This window comes from Bombina bombina, chromosome 4 (assembly GCF_027579735.1).
Source record: "Bombina bombina isolate aBomBom1 chromosome 4, aBomBom1.pri, whole genome shotgun sequence".
NCBI classification, from domain to species: Eukaryota; Metazoa; Chordata; class Amphibia; order Anura; family Bombinatoridae; genus Bombina; species Bombina bombina.
Window position 1 is genome coordinate 1183784669 of NC_069502.1, and position 24404 is coordinate 1183809072.

Sequence of the window (24404 nt, forward strand, 5' to 3'; positions counted from 1 at the left end):
TTGCCCAGTGCCACCACTCATATCTTGTTTAATAGTAGTGTACATTTAAAAAAAAAAAAACTTTTTTGACTGTGAAACATCAGTCAGCTTTTTTTGTCAGGCTCACAGCGTATACTGTGCCCACTTGCCCAGTGCCACCACTCATATCTTGTTTAATAGTATTGTAAGTGTACATTTAAAAAAAAAAAAAAAACTTTTTTGACTGTGAAACATCAGTCTGCTTTTTTGTTTCAGGCTCACAGCGTATACTGTGCCCACTTGCCCAGTGCCACCACTCATATCTTTTTTAATAGTAGTGTAAGTGTACAATTAAAAAAAAAAAAACTTTTTTGACTGTGAAACATCAGTCTGCTTTTTTGGGTCAGGCTCACAGCGTATACTGTGCCCACTTGCCCAGTGCCACCACTCATATCTTGTTTAATAGTATTGTAAGTGTACATTTAAAAAAAACAAAAACTTTTTTGACTGTGAAACATCAGTCTGCTTTTTTGTTTAAGGCTCACAGCGTATACTGTGCCCACTTGCCCAGTGCCACCACTCATATCTTTTTTAATAGTAGTGTAAGTGTACAATTAAAAAAAAAAAAACTTTTTTGACTGTGAAACATCAGTCTGCTTTTTTGGGTCAGGCTCACAGCGTATACTGTGCCCACTTGCCCAGTGCCACCACTCATATCTTGTTTAATAGTAGTGTAAGTGTACATTTAAAAAAAAAAAAAAACTTTTTTGACTGTGAAACATCAGTCTGCTTTTTTGTGTCAGGCTCACAGCGTATACTGTGCCCACTTGCCCAGTGCCACCACTCATATCTTGTTTAATAGTAGTGTAAGTGTACATTTAAAAAAAAATAACTTTTTGGACTGTGAAACATCAGTCTGCTTTTTTGTGTCAGGCTCACAGCGTATACTGTGCCCACTTGCCCAGTGCCACCACTCATATCTTGTTTAATAGTAGTGTAAGTATACATTTAAAAAAAAAAAAATTTTGGACTGTGAAACATCACTCTGCTTTCTGTGTCAGGCTCACAGCGTATACTGTGCCCACTTGCCCAGTGCCACTACTCATATCTTGTTTAATAGTAGTGTAAGTGTACATTTAAAAATCCCTACACTGCCTTAAGGGATTAAATGCCTAGCAGTCACTACCAGCAGAGAGGGAAAACTTTAATAACTAACTTAAATAAAGAAACACACATCAACTGTTTATGGGTAAATTTTAACCGTCACAGGTTAAAAATATTTATTAACTTAAATAAATAATAAAGAACCAACAAGGACTATGATGGCGGCTAAAAAGAATGCTACAATAAACCCAGCACTGCTGGAGGTAAGCGGCCCAAAACGGAATCTGCAGCAGAGACCTCTGCTCATAGAAATGCTAAGGGGTTAATGAGATCACGTGACCCACCCCCAACTATCCGCAACCTAACTTATAGGAGGGTTGCTATAGCTCTATGGATATCCTTTATAAAAATATCTAGGGCTACAGTCTCTAAATGCACCCTATCTTGCCTGTAATAGTGTAACTTGTCAGCCATGATGGACTCATGCTTAACTATGAATCCCTTATTTCTTGTGACGGTCCTACCAACTGAAGAATTAATCTTCTTTCTAACTCTATATGCAGCGCTATGGTTAGAATCCATTCCAGTCTTGGAATTATGTTGGACCACCCCACCAACACATCAGGTATCTGAGCCCGAATCCATGCTATGTCTGCCTGCATGATTTTAATTAACTCCAAGACTGGGATGGCGCCCAGGTCATTGCCTCCCAGATGAATAATGATCACGTGAGGTTTACCCCAGCGACTAGGGCCTCCAAAATGCAGGATGGAAGTGAAGGCCAACACATCCCTCTTTCCCCTAACCATCTCACTGAAGCTTTAGGAGTGCCCCAAGATCCATATCCTTTTGGCGCTGTTGGAGCTTCCTGTAAAAACAAACAGAGTTAGGATTTAAACCAAAAACATAGTCAAACAACATAGTCAACAACATAACCTTTGTATCTGTAAGAGCGCCATCTACCCAGATGGTGGATAGTGTCTGCTGAAGAGCAAAGCAGCATTAGTAGCAGCCCCAATACGGAATGAACGCAGAGCCATTTTAGTCACATCCAAACCCGCTTGAGAGGCTGCCTTAGCTAGAATTCTGCGGAGCTGAAAAAGTGATAGAGAAGTTCCATCAGCATGCATTAAAAGGGGGCCCTGGTTCGCAGGCCTCTGTTCTAAGAATTGGCTAATTGGATGTACTGGGCAGCTAGGCGTGAATGAACAGCTCCCTGACGGGTGCATGCATGCCAAAGACTCACCAGCCAGTCACATAGAGTGACTTGTGACGCCTCTGCTGCCTCAGTGTTCTGATGACGACAAAATGTTTCCCATTCCTGCCACAGTCTCACGTAGGAGTGCCAGGTGTTAGGGGCTAGTGAAGCTTGCACTTAAGGGAGCAGGGATATCCAGGATGAAGGAGCTGCCAAAGGAAACCGGGACAAGGTAATCCTTCGGCGGTGGCCTGGGGGGCTAAGCGTCTAAATGTCACCCAATCAAACCTCGATAGAGCGTCTGCTAGGACGTTATTAACCCCATGGACATGCTGCGCCTTAAAATGGATGTTAGGTTCCAGACAGCATAATACCAGATGTCGCAACAAGCAGACTACCGCGGCCAATGTGGCCGAAAGGCCATTAATAGGGTGTACAACACTGAGATTATCTGTTCAGAAAATTACTGTCCTGTTAGCAAATTGATTTCCCCAGATTTCTATGGCCGTTTTAACCGCCTCAAGCATATCTTATACTTTGCCAGAGGGTAGCCTGCAAAGCCTGGCGACGGTATCAATTTTAATACCCAGGAATGTAAGGCAAGTGCCTGGGCCTTCAGACTTATCCTCCGCTAAAGGAACCCCAAATTGAAACATTAATCTATGCATGGTGTCCATTAATTGCTGGCACTCATCTGTCCCTTGCCCTCCCACTAGGAGGAAGTCGTCAAGGTAGTGAGCTATATGATCGGTGCCCGCCAAACGAGCTACTGCCCAGTGCAAAAAGGTACTAAATGTTTCAAACAAAGCACATGAGATGGCACAGCCCATGGGCAGGCACCGGTCAACATAGAAACCACCATCAAACCTGCAACCCATGAGATGAAATGCAGAGGGAAGCAGTGGCAATAAACAGAAGGCAAATTCAATGTTTAATTTCGCCAATATAGCACCGGGTTCCACCCCACATACCAGCTCTACTGCACTATCAAAGGACTGATAATGCACCGAGCTAAGCCTAGGGTCAATTGCATCATTGACTGAACTGCCTCTGGGATGGGAGAGGTGCTGTATTAGATGGAATTCCCCTATTTCTTTTTTGGGCATGACACCTAAGGGTGATATTATGAAGTCTGCCAAAGGGGGGAAGGGAAGGGGCCTATAACACAACCCATGCTAATTTCCTTTCTAGGTTTTTCCCTGACCACCTCCGGGTATTGGTAAGCTGATTTCAAATTACGAGTGCATGAAAATCCTTTTATGCCTGTTGTTACAGGGATACGGAAACCACTAGAAAAACCGTCAGATAGCAGGGTTGCTGCCTGGTGGTCTGGATACACCCTGAGACAAGGTTCAAGAGCATGCACCTTCACCGGTGTTGGAGCTCTTTGAAACAGGAGCAAGTTTAGTTTGCGATCTGGTGGCTGTGAAATCTCGTGTCTTTGCACATTCGAGCCCCGCATGGGCTTCACCACAGAACCTGCATGTGTGTCTAAATGCGCAAGAACTACCTCTGTCACATTTATTTTCCTGGAATGCCCAGCACGCACCCCCCCCCTTCGCTTAGCCTTAGAGGACCGAAAGGATTGGTTTGAAAAATTAGTGGAGGAGGAGGGAGACCCATGAGAGCCAAGGCGCTGCCACAAGTGTGTATCTGTGGTATCGAAGGTGAGAACTGGCTTCCCAGCCATCTTCTGCCTAAATTCTGCATCATATTCTCTCCATGCTCCTTCACCAAATTTCCTCTGAATCCAGTGTATATTATCTGTATATTTGAGAATGGCGTGACAATGGCTAGGGTATTTCCCTAAGTAGCATGATGTAAAAACTCTAAGGCATATCAGCCACTCCTCAAATGTTTCTGGGCGTTTAAATCTTTTAGGCCTGGTACCATCTGCACTCTTTTCCCTCTGCCTACAGGCCTTTGCTGATAATTCAAATATGTTTAGATATTTACCTTGTTGTATTTTTTTAACAGTCTTCGGTTTTAAATGCCCGTGTAAAGAGGGGGTATAAGATGGCAAAGAATCGCCATGAAGAGCAACTTACGCTCAAAGACTAAGCTAACTGGTGGGCGCTGTTCAGACTGAGAATTTTGGGCATGCAGGGATTCAGGTGATGTAATTGTCAATTGTGGCTGGGTTGTTTTCTTAAATGAACCTGATTGAAATTCCTGCCACATTCTTTTAACCATGGAAAACATGCGTTTTTGAGCCTTACCCCTCAACCCCAGGGAGGTGTCATTGTCACAATCTGAGTCAGAGAATGACGAGTCAGCTAAATCAGGTCTGTCGTGAGTAAATGTGCCTGACTTACCGGGACCAGGCACTTTATTGTCCTGCAATGGTGTAGCCGATGTAGAAGCCGCAGGCAGATGAACGCCATCCAGCTGATTTGATGTAGTAAGAACACCCTGCTGTGGACACGGCTTAGACTGTACTTCAGTTGATGTCCTGGGCAAGCTGCAGAGGGCTGAAGAAGAGACCGATGGGCCAGGCATGTCAAGCATTTGTGCCTCAGGCTGAGCTGCATTCTGTAATAAAGAAAATAAATTGCGAACACTACGGACACAGGGAATGGAAGGATTAATAGCCCCTAATCCTGTTGCATTTTGAACATTCACACCCCCATACTCTCCAGCTGACTCACTCCTAGTGCCAGTGTTATGGGGCTGAAAAAATGCTGCTTTCTGAACTCCCCCACTTGCATGTTCCACCGTTAGTTCGCTCACAGAATCACTCATATTTTGGGCATTCATACTACTAGCAGGCCCTGTATGAAATTGTGATGGTACAGACAAATTCACATTTCCCCATCAATATATGTCCCTTATGTATCATTCATGCTTTGCACATTCACAGCTCCCCTATTTCTATATGTCCCTGATAATTCATTTGCAGTTTGGGTGCTGCCAATGACCAGGATGTTAGGAACAACATCCCTTATGATTGCGCCTTGCTGAATTGGCCTATCAGACAAATTAAAACTGCTTTGTAACCAACCTGATGACAATACTCTGTCACCACTCAAGGGGGCGCTAATATACACAGAATATATATAGTGATAGATCACTCCTATAATGTCAACAGATTACAAAATACAACAAAAATATAGTGTATATGTAGTGTGATAAAATATACAAAATGATATAACTTATCAGTCCATAGGTGAATCAATCACTGAAAGAAGTGTTGTACATTTGGACTTGCTCCCAATGGTCTTTTATTCTTGAATTCACAACAGCTCCTTCCCAAATAGAAGAGGTTAACTGGAATCTGTGATGGTATAAAACAAACACACAGAAGGGCGCCTCCTAGTGTAATAAAGTACAGATGGTGTACAAGTATGTGATAACAGATGTTCACTCGTGCTTTGTAATGATGTCGCGAATAGTTCACCGGCGAATAGTTCCCGGCGAACATAGCATGTTCGCGTTCGCCGCGGCGGGCGAACATATGCGATGTTCGATCCGCCCCCTATTCGGCATCATTGAGTAATACTTTGACCCTGTACCTCACAATCAGCAGGCACATTCCAGCCAATCAGCAGCAGACCCTCCTTCCCAGACCCTCCTACCTCCTGGACAGCATCCATTTTAGATTCATTCGGAAGCTGCATTCTTAGGGAGAGGAGGGATGGTGTAGCTGCTGCTGATTGAATAGGGAAATTGATAGCTAGGCTACTGTATTCAGTGTCCACTACAGTCCTGAAGGACTCATCTGATCTCTACTGTAAGGACAGCACCCCAAAAACCCCTTTTTAGGGCTAGATCATTCTGTTTTTTTTTCCCCTGTGTAATCTAATTGCAGTTGCCTGCCAGCGTGTGTGTCAGGCTGACAGCGTATACTGTGGCCACTTGCCCAGTGCGACCACTCATATCTGGTGTAACAGTAGTGTAAATTTTAAAAAAAAAAACTTTTTTGACTGTGAAACATCAGTCTGCTTGTGTAATCTAATTGCAGTTGCCTGCCTGCCAGCATGTGTGTCAGGCTCACAGCGTATACTGTGCCCACTTGCCCAGTGCCACCACTCATATCTGGTGTAACAGTAGTGTAAATTTAAAAAAAAAAAAACATTTTTGACTGTGAAACATCAGTCTGCTTGTGTAATCTAATTGCAGTTGTGTGCCTGCCAGCGTGTGTGTCAGGCTCACAGCGTATACTGTGCCCACTTGCCCAGTGCCACCACTCATATCTTGTTTAATAGTAGTGTAAGTGTACATTTAAAAAAAAATAACTTTTTGGACTGTGAAACATCAGTCTGCTTTTTTGTGTCAGGCTCACAGTGTATACTGTGCCCACTTGCCCAGTGCCACCACTCATATCTTGTTTAATAGTAGTGTAAGTATACATTTAAAAAAAAAAAAAAATTTGGACTGTGAAACATCAGTCTGCTTTCTGTGTCAGGCTCACAGCGTATACTGTGCCCACTTGCCCAGTGCCACTACTCATATCTTGTTTAATAGTAATGTAAGTGTACATTTAAAAAAAAAAAAACCTTTTTGGACTGTGAAACATCAGTCTGCTTTTTTGTGTCAGGCTCAACTATGTAATTTTCCGTGGGAGTTTTGCCATGGATCCCCTTCCGGCATGCCACAGTCCAGGTGTTAGTCCCCTTGAAACAACTTTTCCATCACTATTGTGGCCAGAAAGAGTCACTGTGGGTTTTAAAATTCACCTGTCCATTGAAGTCAATGGCGGTTCGCCCGGTTCGCCCGTTCGCAAACTTTTGCGGAAGTTCGCGCTTGCGGTTCGCGAACGCAAAATTTAATGATCGCGACAGTACTAGTGCTTAGTAGTGCATACTGGAATCTCACAGTGTCCCAGCTCACTGCTCTTTTCCCACAGGTCTCAGTCTAGACTGTAGTCTCCAACCATAAACAAAAATGGACAGGCTCTCAGTCAAGTGATACGTTTTAAAATCACTTTTATTAAAACAATGGTCTTTAAAAGCACAGTGTATACATATATCACTGTGTATTAAAATGCATCTAGTTTCTCAGCTTGCTGTTTCCTCATGACATCCTTAAATAGCAGATGGTGGTAAAGGAAGGTGTTCTTCTTAAAGGTCCATGTTTGTTTGCGGTTGGAGACTACAGCCTAGACGGAGACCTGTGAGAAAAGAAGAGTGAGTGCTGCCACACTTGTGAGTACCTGAACATCTGTTATCACATATTTGTACACCATCTGTACTTTATTACACTAGGAGGCGCCCTTCTGTGTGTTTATTTTATACCATCACAGATTCCCGTAAAACTGCTTTGTGCCTGTGCTTGAATCACATTTAATTGTCCTTCATTACCTGGCTCCCCTGCCCATGGGCCTTTTGAGCCCTTTATATGCATTCCTGTTAGTCCCTGCTGCCTGTTTAATGCCCCGAGCGTTACTGCAAAGTGCCCTGTCCCCACTTAACATAGATCTTGAGGGACCCCTAGCAACAACCTTCCGCTGCCATGTACGTGCCCCCCTTGGGCCTACTAAGCCTCCCCTGGCCGGCGTCCTCTCTTGGTGCTCACCTGTAGTGGCATCTTGAGGACCCAACCGCTCGCTGCTATTCTCGACGCTGTTGTGGCCGACGGTGACAAAACCGGAAGTGGGAGCCCACGTGACGTACACTTCCGGTTGCATAGTTGCGGCCTGTACCGGAGGATTCACCGAGGACATCACCGCCGCGATGGATGCCAGGAACGAGGACACGGCCGATGCAGAAGAAGGAGGGATTGCGGTGAACAGAGAGGACACTGCAGAGTCAGGTAAGATTCCGGAAGGAACCGATGCCATAGGGCCTGCTGCTGGGGGTACGCCTGGGCCTATGTGGGCCACGGGTGGGGCCGATGGTGCCCCAATCAATCCGGGAGGTACCGACGCCATAGGGCCTGCTACTGGTGGTACGTCTGGGCCTATGTGGGCCACAGGTGGGGCCGATAGTGCCCCAATCAATCTCGCACCGCCCGAGGAGGGCCCTACAGGTACCGGAATAGGCCCCGGAGATGCCATGTAGTCAGCAGAGTAGGCCGGAGCCTCGTTAACATTAGCCATTGACCTAGGGGGCCTGTCGGATTGAGGCCTAGAAATCATAGAGGCCATTGTAGTGTTAGGATCAAACCCGGGCCCACCCTGATTGACTGGAGTTACTGGGGGCATATGGGGGCCAATAATCTGGTCTTGAGGCTGGAGATGGGCCGATTCATGAGCAGGCCCAGCCATTGCAGAAATTGCAGAGGCCAAATGATCTCCCTCACTTAGGGCATGAATGTCTGCCCTAACAACTGTATGTGTTATTTGTCTTGCCATTGCAGGGGATCTACTAGATTGTGCCTGCGTGTATTGTGTAGGTGGGATGATATCCTCTAGCTCCTCAATAGTATCTAATGCACGTATCTGTTTTTTCTGTTCCAGGTTTCCTGAAATCCAACTCATGGAAACGCTGTGGAGGCAGTGTGGATCGTCTAGAACGCTGCATTAGCAAGAGAAATTGAAAATTTCCCTGAACAATCACAGAAAAAACGTCTCTGCACCGGATTCCAGGAAGAAGAGGGCCAAGAAGCTGTATTCTCCACTTTTAAGGTAAGCAAGGGGGGCTCCTCCCTCCTGAGCAACAATGTTGCCACTAACCTCCCTAGCTTGCCTTCTTCTCCTATATCACTCCTTTTGGCCTTAACCCTTAGCTTGCTACAGGCCCAAATGTGCCCTACACTGCCTTACTCTTTCTAAATAAGAGAATAAATAACGGCAGTTAGAGCTAAAGTGATCAGCTACAGGAGTAACTAAGAAACACAATAACTAAGCACTGATTAGGAGGATATGACATCCTTAAATAGCAGATGGTGGTAAAGGTAGGTGATCTTCTTAAAGGTATAAATACAGCTGTTATTTTTAAAGGCATAGATACATGACAATTATATACAATACTTAAAATAATATGCATTATATATGAAATTGTATATAAATGCAATGCTGCACAAGGCTACACTTAACTATTAACCCCTTAGGCACCCTCACCCCAGCTCAACCTAAGCCCACTACACTTTTAATCCCTAATCTGCCCTAACCTAATAGCCTAACCACCCCAAAACTGTTAACCCCTAAACCACCACAACACCCCAATGATAACTACCCCTACACTACTAAGCTTTTATAACATCTAACCCCCCAGACCTCTAAGCTAACACCCCCGAAGTTACAAAAAATAACAAACATTAAAATTACTGGGGGAAAAAAACACATTACCATAAAAAACACTACAAAAAATAAAATAAAAGTCTTCTTTAAAAACCAAAAATAAAAATCCTATACTAGCAATAGCCCATTTTTTTTGGGAGGGGGGGGCATTGTCCTACAGTGAATTAGCTATTGTGCTCCAAAAAATACAACTCCATTCTAAAATAAAAGTAATCCCCACCCCCTACAAAAAGCCTATCTAAAAAAACATAATCTAAAAATTGCCCTGAAATGTAGGGCATTGCCCTAAAGTAATTTCAGCTATCTTGCCCATTAATAAACCCTATTCTTAAAAAAAAAAAAAAAACTATCCTAAAAAAAACTAAGCTAAAAATAAACTGTCTAAAGAAAAAGATTACCATGCAAAGTGCATTTGGTTGGGCATTTTCCTTAGAAGGGTATTTGGTACGGCAGAGCCCTAAAGTGAACATAGCTCTATTGCTCATAAAAATAAAAAAGTTAAAAAAAAAAAAATCTATCCTAAAATAGGATAGGAAGTTTATTGCAGTGGGCTATTGGCAGTATAGGGGTTAATAGGTTTGAATGTTTATTGTGGTTGGCTATTTGTAGTTTAGGGTTAGTTTGTGGCGGGAGGTTATGTCGGTTTAGGGGTACATAGGTATATTTATTAGGCTCAGTGTTATATATTAATACAAAGTATAGAAAAACGCCCCTCTGCGATGATGCCTGTAAAGGGACACTGAACCCAAATTTTGTCTTTCATTATTCAGATAGAGCATGAAATTTTAAGCAACTTTCTAATTTACTCCTATTGTCAATTTTTCTTTGTTCTCTTGCTATCTTTATGGAATGTAAATCTTAGCAGCCATCCCATTTTAGGTTCAGCACCATGGATAGCACTTGCTTATTGGAGGCTGACATATACCCACCAATAAGCAAGCATAACCCAGGTCCTTAACCAAAAATGGGCTGGTTCCTATGCTTCCCATTCCTGCTTTTTAAATAAAGATAGCAAGAGAACAAAGAAAAATTGATAATATGAGTGTTTAGAAAGTTGCTTAAAATTGCATGCTCTATCTGAATCAATTAAGAAAAAATTTGAGTTTAGTGTCCGTTTAACTCCTTAATGAACCCAGCACTTTTCCATTTTCTGTCCGTTTGGGACCAAGGCTATTTTTACATTTCTGCGGTGTTTGTGTTTAGCTGTAATTTTCCTCTTACTCATTTACTCTACCCACACATATTATATACCGTTTTTCTCGCCATTAAATGGACTTTCTAAAGATACCATTATTTTCATCATATCTTATAATTTACTATAAAAAAATATAAAATATGAGGAAAAAATGGAAAAAAAACACACTTTTTCTAACTTTGACCCCCAAAATCTGTTACACATCTACAACCACCAAAAAACACCCATGCTAAATAGTTTCTAAATTTTGTCCTGAGTTTAGAAATACCCAATGTTTACATGTTCTTTGTTTTTTTTGTAAACTATAGGGCCATAAATACAAGTAGCACTTTGCTATTTCCAAACCACTTTTTTTTTTAAATTAGCGCTAGTTACATTGGGACACTGATATCTTTCAGGAATCCCTGAATATGACATGACATGTACATATTTTTTTATTAGAAGACATCCCAAAGTATTGATCTAGGCCCATTTTGGTATATTTCATGCCACGATTTCACCGCCAAATGTGATCAATAGTGATGTTGCGAATAGTTCCGGGCGAACATAGCATGTTCGCGTTCGCCGCGGCGGGCGAACATATGCGATGTTTGATCCACCCCCTATTCGTCATCATTGAGTAAACTTTGACCCTGTATCTCACAATCTGCAGACACATTCCAGCCAATCAGCAGCAGACCCTCCCTCCCTCCCTCCCAGAACCTCCCAGCTCCTGGACAGCAGCCATTTTAGATTCATTCGGAAGCTGCATTGTTAGTGAGAGGAGGGACAGTGTAGCTGCTGGTGATTTAATAGGGAAATTGATAGCTAGGCTAGTGTATTCAGTGTCCACTACAGTTCTGAAGGACTCATCTGATCTCTGCTGTAAGGACAGCACCCCAAAAAGCCCTTTTTAGGGCTAGAACATCATTTTTTTCCCTGTGTAATCTAATTGCAGTTGCCTGCCTGCCAAGCCACTTGCCCAGTGCCACCACTCATATCTGGTGTAACAGTAGTGTAAATTAAAAAAAAAAAACTTTTTTGACTGTGAAACATCAGTCTGCTAATGTAATCTAATTGCAGTTGCCTGCCTGCCAGCATGTGTGCCAGGCCCACTTGCCCAGTGCCACCACTCATATCTGGTGTAACAGTAGTGTCAATTTAAAAAAAACAACTTTTTTGACTGTGAAAAATCAGTCTGCTTGTGTAATCTAATTGCAGTTGCCTGCCTGCCAGCATGTGCAAGGCCCACTTGCCCAGTGCCACCACTCATATTTGCTGTAACAGTAGTGTAATTTAAAAAAACAAAACTTTTTTGACTGTGAAACATCAGTCTGCTAGTGTAATCTAATTGCAGTTGCCTGCCTGCCAGCGTGTGTGCCAGGCCCACTTGCCCAGTGCCACCACTCATATCTGGTGTAACAGTAGTGTAAATTAAAAAAAAACAAACTTTTTTGACTGTGAAACATCAGTCTGCTTGTGTAATCTAATTACAGTTGCCTGCCTGCCAGCGTGTGTGCCAGGCCCACTTGCCCAGTGCCACCACTCATATCTGGTGTAACAGTAGTGTAAATTAAAAAAAAAAAAAACTTTTTCGACTGTGAAACATCAGTCTGCTTGTGTAATCTAATTGCAGTTACCTGCCTGCCAGCGTGTGTGCCAGGCTCACAGCGTATACTGTGCCCACTTGCCCATATCTGGTGTAACAGTAGTGTAAATTTAAAAAGAAAAAAACTTTTTGGACTGTGAAACATCAGTCTGCTTTTTTGTGTCAGGCTCACAGCGTATACTGTGCCCACTTGCCCAATGCCACCACTCATATCTTTTTTAATAGTAGTGTAAGTGTACATTTAAAAACAAAAAAAACTTTTTGGACTGTGAAACATCAGTCTGCTTTTTTGTGTCAGGCTCACAGCGTATACTGTGCCCATTTGCCCAGCGCCACCACTCATATCTTGTTTAATAGTAGTGTAAGTGTACATTTAAAAAAAAAAAAACTTTTTGGACTGTGAAACATCAGTCTGCTTTTTTTGTGTCAGGCTCACAGCGTATACTGTGCCCACTTGCCCAGTGCCACCACTCATATCTTGTTTAATAGTAGTGTAAGTGTACATTTAAAAACAAAAAAAACTTTTTGGACTGTGAAACATCAGTCTGCTTTTTTGTGTCAGGCTCACAGCGTATACTGTGCCCACTTGCCCAGTGCCACCACTCATATCTTGTTTAATAGTAGTGTAAGTGTACATTTAAAAAAAAAAAAACTTTTTGGACTGTGAAACATCAGTCTGCTTTTTTGTGTCAGGCTCACAGCGTATACTGTGCCCACTTGCCCAGTGCCGCCACTCATATCTTGTTTAATAGTAGTGTAAGTGTATATTTAAAAAAAAATGACAGGCAGAGGCAGGCCAACCCGCAGGTGCCGTCTTGATCATGGTGCTGTGATTCCCTTTGGCCCTAGAATAATGCCCAGTGTTCAGAGGCCACGTACCATGAACTCGAAAAGTTCTGAGGACATAGTTGACTTTTTAACACAGGACACCCAATCTTCTATAGCTTCCGCTCTGAACCTTGACGCACCATCCTCCTCCAGCTTATCTTCGGGCAGCACCTCTCAAGTTACCACTCGCCCGCTTGCAGCCACCACCAAACTAGCACCACAGCCGCTTCACTTGATCTGTCAGAGGAGTTATTTACACATCAGTTGGAAGAAATGAGTGATGCGCAACCATTATTGCCAGAGGATGTAGATAACAGGGATATGTCTCAGTCAGGCAGCATTACACACATGGACATACGGTGTGATGATGATGATGTTGTACACGCTGTGGGAGTTTGGTCTGTCACTGGGAAGCGGGCGTAACCCTTACGCTACCTGATCGATACAACATCATACCTGATGTTTTAAAGCACGTTATTCCAAACAATTTAGGAATGTTAGGTGATTTATGCCCTTTATGGATTAAAACCAGACTCTGCATCAACTATGTAATTTTCCATGGGAGTTTTGCCATGGATCCCCCTCCGGCACGCCACAGTCCAGGTGTTAGTCCCATTGAAACAACTTTCCCATCACTATTGTGGCCAGAAAGCGTCCCTGTGGGTTTTAAAATTCGCCTGCCCATTGAAGTCAATGGGGGTTTGCCCGGTTTGCGAACTTTTGTGGGAGTTCGCGTTCGCAGTTCGCGAACCCAAATTTTTAGGTTCGCGACATCACTAGTGATCAAATAAAAAAAAATCGATCACTTTTTCACAATTTTTTTCACAAACTTTAGGCTTCTCACTGAAATTATTTACAAACAACTTGTGCAATTATGGCATAAATGGTTGTAAATGCTTCTCTGGGATCCCCTTTGTTCAGAAATAGCAGACATATATGGCTTTGGCGTTGCTTTTTGGTAATTAGAAGGCTGGTAAATGCTGTTGCGCATCACAGTTGTATTATATCTAGCAATGAAGGGGTTAATTTGGGAGCTTGTAGTAATTTTAGCTTTAGTGTAGAGATCAAATAGATATGTTTCTGTAGTGTAGCTTCCCCCCAAAGACCAAACCCCCACCCCCTCCCAGATCCCTTAGCTCTTTTACTTACCCATTCCCTCCCCCCTTTCTCCCACTTATTACAGTTACATTTTTCTGTAGTGTAACAGTTCCCACCCACTCTCGTCCCGTGCACGTGCCCGCACGCGCGTCCGTGCACCCCCCCGACGAGCCCGCCCATGATCCCGCCCCCCTCTTACCGCAGGCACTCATCGATGGCCGCCCACCTGCCTCATTCATCAGCTCCCACCCACCAACAATTGCAGCCATCGATGTCCAGTGCAAAGAGGGCCAGGAACTGGCTCTCTATGCATTGGATGACTAAGAAGAGTTATTGCAGGATGCCTCAATATCGAGGCATCACTGCAATAACCGTAAAGCGGCTGGAAGCGATTAATATCGCTTCCACTGCTTTCCAAGACCGACGACGTGCGGGATATGTCCTCAGTCGTTAACTGTATTTTTTAGAGCACGTACCCCATACGTCGTCGGTCGTTAAGGGGTTAAACAGTAATGTTGGCACTTTTGAATATTTTGCCAGCATTCATGACATTGCATTGGATCTCTTTTGGATATATCACCACCTTGCAACACTTTCAATCTTTAGGCTATGGAAAAGCACACTGAAAATTCCAACCAATGTTCAGAAATCAATATCAGCCAAAGAAAATTACAAGATTGTGTTAATTCTTTATGGTTGAATCCAATCGTTCTGATGGTGTTTATCTCTGTTTTATAGCTCTGCCTACTCCTTTTTTATTGCTGGAGCGATCACAATGCAAACAATACTGGGACAGGGTATAGCATGATTTTTTTTTCATGCCATGGTAAAGCAGATGTTCATGATTAAGCATTTATATTTGTTTCTTTGTGTGTGTGTGTGTGTGTATGTCTGTGTGGTGTATGTATATGTAGTGCAGTGTGCATGTATGGTGAGTGTGTGCGTGTATGTCTGTGTGGTGTATGTATATGTAGTGCAGTGTGCATGTATGGTGAGTGTATGCGCATGTATGTCTGTGTGGTTTGTGTGGTTTATGTATGCGTAGTGCAGTGTGCATATATGGTGAGTGTGTGTGTGTATGTCTGTGTGGTTTGTGTGGTTTATGTATGTGTAGTGCAGTTTGCATATTTGGTGAGTGTGTGTGTGTGTATGTCTGTGTAGTGTGTGTGGTTTATTTATGTGTAGTACAGTGTGCATGTATGGTGAGTGTGTGCGCATGTATGTCTGTGTGGTGTGTGTGGTTTATGTATGTGTAGTGCAGTGTGCATACATGGTGAGTGTGTGCATGTATGTCTGTGTGGTGTGTGTGGTTTATGTATGTGTAGTGCAGTGTGCATATATGGTGAGTGTGTGCGTGTATGTCTGTGTAGTGTGTGTGGTGTATGTATGTGTAGTGCAGTGTGCATGTATGTCTGTGTAGTGTGTGTGGTGAATGTATGTGTAGTGCTATGTGCATATATGGTGAGTGTGTGCGTGTATGTCTGTGTAGTGTGCGTGGTGTATGTATGTGTAGTTCAGTGTGCATGTATGTCTGTGTAGTGTGTGTGGTGTATGTATGTGTAGTGCAGTGTGCATGAATTTCTGTGTAGTGTGTGTGGTGTATGTATGTGTAGTGCAGTGTGCATGTATGTCTGTGTAGTGTATGTATGTGCAGTGCAGTGCAGTGTGCATCTATGGTGAGTGTGTGAGTGTATGTCTTAGTAGTATGTGTAGTGCAGTGTGCGTGCAGTGCAGTGTGCGTGTAGCATCTCTCTGTGTTAAACACCTATGTAACAGTTTAAACTTGTGTTAAATTATACCCAGAAAAAGCTTTATCTGTACATTTATATACAAGAAAGGGGTGGTGGACATATATTTCATATACAGGATGTAGGTTATATAGCTAATGATACCATATAGAAAGTCAGTAATGCTACATGCAGAGAGCCCACCTTTTAAGAAAAAATAGGGGTACAGATATGACCAGAAATCCTGCATACAGGCAGAGTGCAGGTATACAATCATTAGACAGGCTGCGCTGCTTCAAACTGTGATACACATACAATATTACCTTTTACAGATATCCTAAAACCAATCAACCCACAACATAAGTTAAAAAATAAAAAATCTATGTATAAAAACTTTCCTCTTTAGCAGCCAAGGAGTTAAAAATACTTTTCAAGAATCAATCTCACCTCCATTAGAAGCAGGAGATTGATTGGCAGCATATACCAAAGCTATTTAACCAGGAAGACATTTGAACCCAAACTTGCCCTGAATAAGCACTTTGATGAGTTGAGGGGGGAGCAGAATGTCAGGTCAGCACACAAACAGTAGATCATTTGACATAAGTCAGCCGCAGCACAGTTCAGCTTACTCTGACAGAACACCGGCATGAGTGCCCCGCCCACCAATTCCCCCTTCTCTATACAGAAGCCCATTTTACAAACCATCAGACTACTGCGCCCCTGAACCACATGTTCTACTTGCTATGTACGGTTGACACTAAAAAGGAAACTGCATGAGCCTGCGTGTCAACTATAAGCTCCTATAGTAGTAATCTTGTAGTGTAATCTAAATAAATATTTTTTTCATCAAATCTCAAGCCTTTACTTCCCCCTCGCAGATTTTTCCCCACTCCTGCATATCGAACCATCCGACTTCCATAAACGCCAGTCCTCACTCACTGCACAATTAATTAATTAATTACATTTCCCAAACTTAGAGAGCTGGCTAGCTGGGGTATAGTCACACAAACAGCTCAATCAGTGAAGGAGGACCAAAGCAGCGCTGCACAGACTGGGTGATAAATAAAAAAAATAATGTATCATCCTCTGAGAGAGACAGTTTAATACAGTGACCCACCTAAGCTCTCAAAGTGGAGACTGAAAGAATTCCAGAGCCCGCCCCATGCACTATCCTGTATCTAGTGACTGCAGTCCACTTTAGCTCAGCCACTAATTTAAAGCCAAAAGTGCCGCCCCTCCTAATTTGCGGCCTTAGGCACCGGCCTTGTTGGCTAGGCCTTAATACGCCCCTGAATACAAAGTCCCTGATAAATGCTCATCATTACCCAGAAATCAGCTAATAACAGACATAGGCCAACAATCCATGCATGTTAGGACCAGAATAACAAGATGGTGCAGCCCATGCCAACAACAGCATGCCCGTTTTTGATGATAGATTTGTGCCAATTAATAAATAATTTGGAATACATCATCATCATTATCATCATCCATATGTAAATGTAGAAACATGAATAAAACATATCTGCAAGAGTTTTACAGTTGCAAAATATTACAGAAATCAATGCCAATGTATACCTATCAGTAACTTATATTAAGAAGTTATTTTAATCAAAAATAATAAACACCACCTTATCAAATTGCAAAAAACACACACATAGGATTTAATTTAACTACAGGCAAGTGGGCAAGGTTCACTGTCATCAACCTTGTTCCACCCAGCCTGTTTGTTCAATGCCACCCACTGCTTCTGCGTGGTCAATCAAGCAAGAAGGGGCTTTTAATCATCCCGATTCGATCAGATTGGTATGATTGCAACCCACCACCTAAAGTGTCCCAGAGAAGTTAAGTAGCAGCGGTCTGAGTGATTCTGACATTCTGGGGCTCCAAAGCTGCTATGGCAGCTTGGTAAATGATGCAGAAAGACAGCATTAACCCCATTAAGACAATTAGCCCAATACAAAAGTAAACATTCGTTGGTGCAAGTTGTTCATGTTTTCAATGTTTCAGATTGGTTGTGGAGGCATTAGGGATGCAATGTAAGGTAGAAATATTTTATAGATTTGTTTTGTTTGCTGTATTTGTCATGGTTCCTGTTGTGAGAAATTGAAGATCGAATCCATAAAAGTTCTCTAGCTCGGCCATTCTTGACTCAAGAAGATTGTGATCACTATGATAAAGTGAAAAAAGAAAAAAAGAAAATCTCAAAAAAAGAAAATCACAAAGATTGGATTCAAACCCAATAAGTTTTTTCTATACATAAAAAATAATTTTTGGTAGGAGGATTTTTGTTTCAACTTATTCACTGATCATATATATTAACTAATACACAGATACTAAATGTTAAACTATTGTGAAAGGGCCACACATTAAATTGCAAGGACCCCAGTAGGACCCCCAGCTTCCATTTTGTATCCATATGGTGTTTAGTGACAGAAATACATAGCTTGTTTTTTTTACCCTTTTTACTTCGATTTTAAAGGGACACTGAACCCAATTTTTTTCTTTTGTGATTCAGATACAGCATGCAATTTTAAGCAACTTTCTAATTTACTCCTATTATCAAATGTTCTTCATTCTCTTGGTAACTTTATTTAAAAAGCAAGAATGTAAGTTTAGATGCCTGCCCATTATTGGTGAATAACCTGGGTTATTCTTGCTGATTGGTGGATAAATTAATCCACCAATAAAAAAGTGCTGTCCAGAGTCTGAACCAAAAAAGAAGCTTAGATGCCTTCTTTTTCAAATAAGGATAGCAAGTGAACAAAGAAAAACTGATAATAGGAGTAAATTAGAAAGTTGCTTAAATTGCATGCTCTATCTGAATCACGAAAGAAAAAAATTGGTTTCAGTGTCCCTTTAAGCTTAAGAATTTCACAATCACATAATTAATGATATGTTAATTACAAACATTGCACCATAAACAGTTCTGTAAGTGTTGCTGTCATCTTTTAATAGGGACCTTCCATCATCATGACGATCTGCCAACCGTGCATTTAATCACCCACCAATCACACAGTAGTACAACCACTGTTCTGCTATGGTAAATTGTCTCCATGAACTAATACTTAACACACACACTGCACTTTTAGAGAAGTTCTTTGTCACCAGTATTAATATTTCACCAAATCACTGATTTCCTGCGGATTGTGCTCTACAAATTTACAGTGATGGTATTTGTGATGTCTTGACAAAGCACAGCACTTGTTCTTGGGCCTGTGCATTCAGTGGTTTTGGATGCCTCTGAATGTGGCCACTTGCGGCGTTGGACTTTTTTTCAGAGCTGTATTTCTTTTTGGGAAAGTGCAATACGTTATGAGATGTGCAAGAGCCAAGCAGATACCTTCTTCGGCATTCGGAGGCTTCCAAAACCTCCGAATAAACAGGCCTACTTATTTTTATACTGGTCAAATTCATGCACTTGTTATAATGAGAAAATCAGACACATCTTATAATGGAACTAAATGCAAGATTATTTTCAACATTAGAGGCAGAAGGAAGTTTTGAAAAAGTAATATTGTAAAACACTCATTCTGTGAAAGCTTAATGGCTTAGAATATTTTCTGCATCACTTCATCAAATCAGAGAACAAAGTGAAATTTCTCATTATCATCACAGAACATTTCAAAGATAGAACAACAGCATTTTTCTTCATAAGGACTAAATTATCCTTTCTCCTTTTTTAATTTGTTTTAATTTTTTAGGTTTTCATTGTTATTTTCACATATGTGGGGTATTGTTAAAGGGACTCCAGAATTTTTATTGTTTAAAAAGATAGATAATATCTTTATTCTCCAGTTTTGCATAACCAACATGGTTATACTAATACACTTTTTATCTCTTTGATTACCTTGTATCAAAGCCTCTGCAGACTACCCCCTATATCAGTTCTTCTGACAGACTTTTAGCCAAATCAGTGCCCTCTCATAAGTAACTCCATTGGCGTGAGCACAATGTTATCTATATTGGGAACTGAAGCTCTCTAGCTGTGAAAAACTGTCAATGTATTGTTATTGATATAGAGGCGGCCTTCAAGTGCTTAGAAATGTAGCTTTCAACTAAGAATACCGACAGAACAAAGCAAATTTAATGATAAAAGTGAATTGGAAAGTTGTTTAAAATGGCATGCCCTATCTGAATTTTGACTATACTGTCCCTTTAAAATGTGATATTCTGTACCTAACACCCCTACTTGATTGTCATATACAACATACATACTACCCTCTCTGCAAATGAATAGTTTAGCTAAATAAAAAATATTCACCTTTTACATTAGCACTGCACAACAGTTATTAGCAGTCTCACTGTTTGAGATTTATGCCAAGGAACTACTACACCCCAACTCTTTGTACAGTGTAAAATATATTATGCATCAGACACAATATACATTTCCAAAGCTGATTTTCTTATCTGCTATTTTATAGCAAATGTAATACAAGTAATTATGATGTCATAAAAATGTAACATTGTATCAGGTTGTTGTAAAATGTCTGGAAAGTGCGTATTGGGAAGACAAATGTCTTAATGGGAATATTTTTAAGATTAAAGGGATACTGAAATCCACATGGAAGCATTTCAGTTTTAAAAAGAAGCATTTTTGTAATATACGTATATTAGCAAAAATGCTCCAAATAAAAATGTTTCAATAGTGTATTTAAGTATGCACCGTGCACCAGCATTTTAAACACAGCACTTGCTCAGAGAGCCTAAGGTGCTATTATCATCTGGTAATGACTAAATTTGTTAATTGCTGACATGATACAAGTCCCACTGGTGCTCTGAGCAGCTGCAGTAAGATAAGAGCCATAGGCGCAGCAAGTCTGTCCGATATTACCTAACACTATAAACTTATCTAGTTCGTAGGATAGCCTTATGCTTGTCCCAGGCATTTTTAAAGTCCCCCACAGTGTTTGTCATTACTTCCTCTCGAGGAAGTTTATTCCATAAATCAATCACCCTTTCTGTAAAGAAGCTTTCTCAAATTACTCCTGAATCTACTACCCTTCAGCTGGAGATCATGACCCCTTGTTCTTGAATTTTCCATTTTATGTAAAATACCCACAGCCTCAGTTTTACTAAGCCCTTTACAGTATTTGAAAGTTGCTATCATATCACCTCTTTCCCTTCTCTCCTCTAAGCTATACATATTTAGGTCATTGAGCCTATCCTGGTAAGTTTTGTTTTTTAGACCATGTACCATTTTTGTAGCCCTCCCTTGCACAGATTCAAGTTTGTTAATATTCTTCTAAAGATATGGCCTCCAGAACTGCACACAATACTCAAGATGAGGTCTAACTAATGATCTATTAAGTGGCATAAGAACCTTACTATTTCTGCTGCAAATAGCTCTACCAATACATCCAAGCATTCTGCTAGCCTTACTCACTGCATTACTACATTGTTTACTAAGCTTTAAATCATCTGAAATAATAATTCCCAAGTCCTGTTCCTCATCTGTAACAGTCAGTAAAGTGTCATTGAGTCTGTAATTAACATTTGGATTGTTCTTCCCTAAATGCATTATTTTACACTTTGCTGTGTTAAACTTTAGATCCCAGTAGTTTGTCCAATCCTCCAATTGTTGTATATCACTTCTCATTTTATCTACCCCCCCCCCCCCGGAACATGCACTCTGTTACAAATTTTTGTATCATCTGCGAACAGACATACTTTCCCCTGTAGCCCTTTGCTGATATCACAGATAAATATGTTAAACAAAGCAGGCCACAGAAATGACCCCTGAGGAACACCACTAGTAACAGCCCCCTCTGCTGAATGAACTCCATTTACTAAGACACTTTCGGCTAGATTTAGAGTTTTGTTGGTAAGGACCCGCGTAGCTAACGCCGGCTTTTTTCTGGCCGCACCATAAAAATAACTCTGGTATTGAGAGTCCACATAAAGGCTGCGTTAGGCTCCAAAAAAGGAGCGTAGAGCATATTTAACGCAGCTTCAACTCTCGATACCAGAGTTGCTTACGGACGCGGCCAGCCTCAAAAACGTGCTCGTGCACGATTCCCCCATAGGAAACAATGGCGCTGTTTGAGCTGAAAAAAAACCTAACACCTGCAAAAAAAACGCGTTCAGCTCCTAACGCAGCCCCATTGTTTGCTATGCGTAAACACATCCTACGTCTGCACCTAACACTCTAACATGTACCCCAAGTCTAAACACCCCTAGCCTTACACTTATTAACCCCTAATCTGCCGCCCCCGCTATCGCTGACCCCTGCATATTATTTTTAACCCCTAATCTGCCGCTCCGTAAATCGCCGCTACTTACATTATCCTTATGTACCCCTAATCTGCTGCCCCTAACACCGCCGACCCCTATATTATATTTATTAACCCCTAATCTGCCTCCCACAACGTCGCCTTCACCTGCCTACACTTATTAACCCCTAATCTGCCGAGCGGACCGCACCGCTACTATAATAAAGTTATTAACCCCTAATCCACCTCACTAACCCTATAATAAATAGTATTAACCCCTAATCTGCCCTCCCTAACATCGCTGACACCTAACTTCAAACATTAACCCCTAATCTGCCGACCGGAGCTCACCGCTATTCTAATAAATGTATTAACCCCTAAAGCTAAGTCTAACCCTAACACTAACACCCCCCTAAATTGAATATAATTTTAATCTAACGAAATAAATGAACTCTTATTAAATAAATTATTCCTATTTAAAGCTAAATACTTACCTGTAAAATAAACCCTAATATAGCTACAATATAAATTATAATTAAATTGTAGCTATTTTAGGATTAATATTTATTTTACAGGCAACTTTGTAATTATTTTAACTAGGTACAATAGCTATTAAATAGTTAAGAACTATTTAATAGTTACCTAGTTAAAATAATAACAAAATTACCTGTAAAATAAATCCTAACCTAAGTTACAATTAAACCTAACACTATACTATCATTAAATTAATTAAATAAAATACCTACAATTACCTACAATTAAACCTAACACTACACTATCAATACATTAATTAAATACAATATCTACAAATAACTACAATGAAATAAACTAACTAAAGTACAAAAAATAAAAACATATTTACAAACATAAGAAAAATATTACAACAATTTTAAACTAATTACACCTACTCTAAGCCCCCTAATAAAATAATAAAGCCCCCCAAAATAAAAAATGCCCTACCCTATTCTAAATTACTAAAGTTAAAAGCTCTTTTACCTTACCAGCCCTGAACAGGGCCCTTTGCGGGGCATGCCCCAAGAAGTTCAGCTCTTTTGCCTGTAAAAAAAACATACAATACCCCCCCCAACATTACAACCCACCACCCACATACCCCTAATCTAACCCAAACCCCCCTTAAATAAACCTAACACTAAGCCCCTGAAGATCTTCCTACCTTGTCTTCACCATACCAGGTTCACCGATCGGTCCAGAAGAGCTCCTCCGATGTCCTGATCCAAGCCCAAGTGGGGGGCTGAAGATGTCCATGATCCGGTAGAAGTCTTCATCCAAGCGGGGCGGAAGAGGTCTTCCATCCGATTGAAGTCTTCATCCAAGCGGGGCAGAAGAGGTCTTCCATCCGATTGAAGTCTTCATCCAGGCGGCATCTTCTATCGACATCCATCTGGAGCGGAGCGGCAGCATCCTGAAGACCTCTGACGCGGAACATCCATCCTGGCCGACGACTGAACAACGAATGACGGTTCCTTTAAATGACGTCATCCAAGATGGTGTCCCTCGAATTCTGATTGGCTGATAGGATTCTATCAGCCAATCGGAATTAAGGTAGGAATATTCTGATTGGCTGATGGAATCAGCCAATCAGAATCAAGTTCAATCCGATTGGCTGATGCGATCAGCCAATAAGATTGAGCTCGCATTCTATTGGCTGATCGGAACAGCCAATAGAATACGAGCTCAATCTGATTGGCTGATTGGATCAGCCAATCGGATTGAACTTGATTCTGATTGGCTGATTCCATCAGCCAATCAGAATATTCCTACCTTAATTCCGATTGGCTGATAGAATCCTATCAGCCAATCGGAATTCGAGGGACGCCATCTTGGATGACGTCATTTAAAGGAACCGTCATTCGTCGTTCAGTCGTCGGCCAGGATGGATGTTCCGCGTCGAAGGTCTTCAGGATGCTGCTGCTCCGCTCCAGATGGATGTCGATAGAAGATGCCGCCTGGATGAAGACTTCAATCGGATGGAAGACCTCTTCTGCCCCGCTTGGATGAAGACTTCAATCGGATGGAAGACCTCTTCTGCCCCGCTTGGATGAAGACTTCTACCGGATCATGGACATCTTCAGCCCCCCGCTTGGGCTTGGATCAGGATATCGGAGGAGCTCTTCTGGACCAATCGGTGAACCTGGTATGGTGAAGACAAGGTAGGAAGATCTTCAGGGGCTTAGTGTTAGGTTTATTTAAGGGGGGGTTGGGTTAGATTAGGGGTATGTGGGTGGTGGGTTGTAATGTTGGGGGGGGGTATTGTATGTTTTTTTTTACAGGCAAAAGAGCTGAACTTCTTGGGGCATG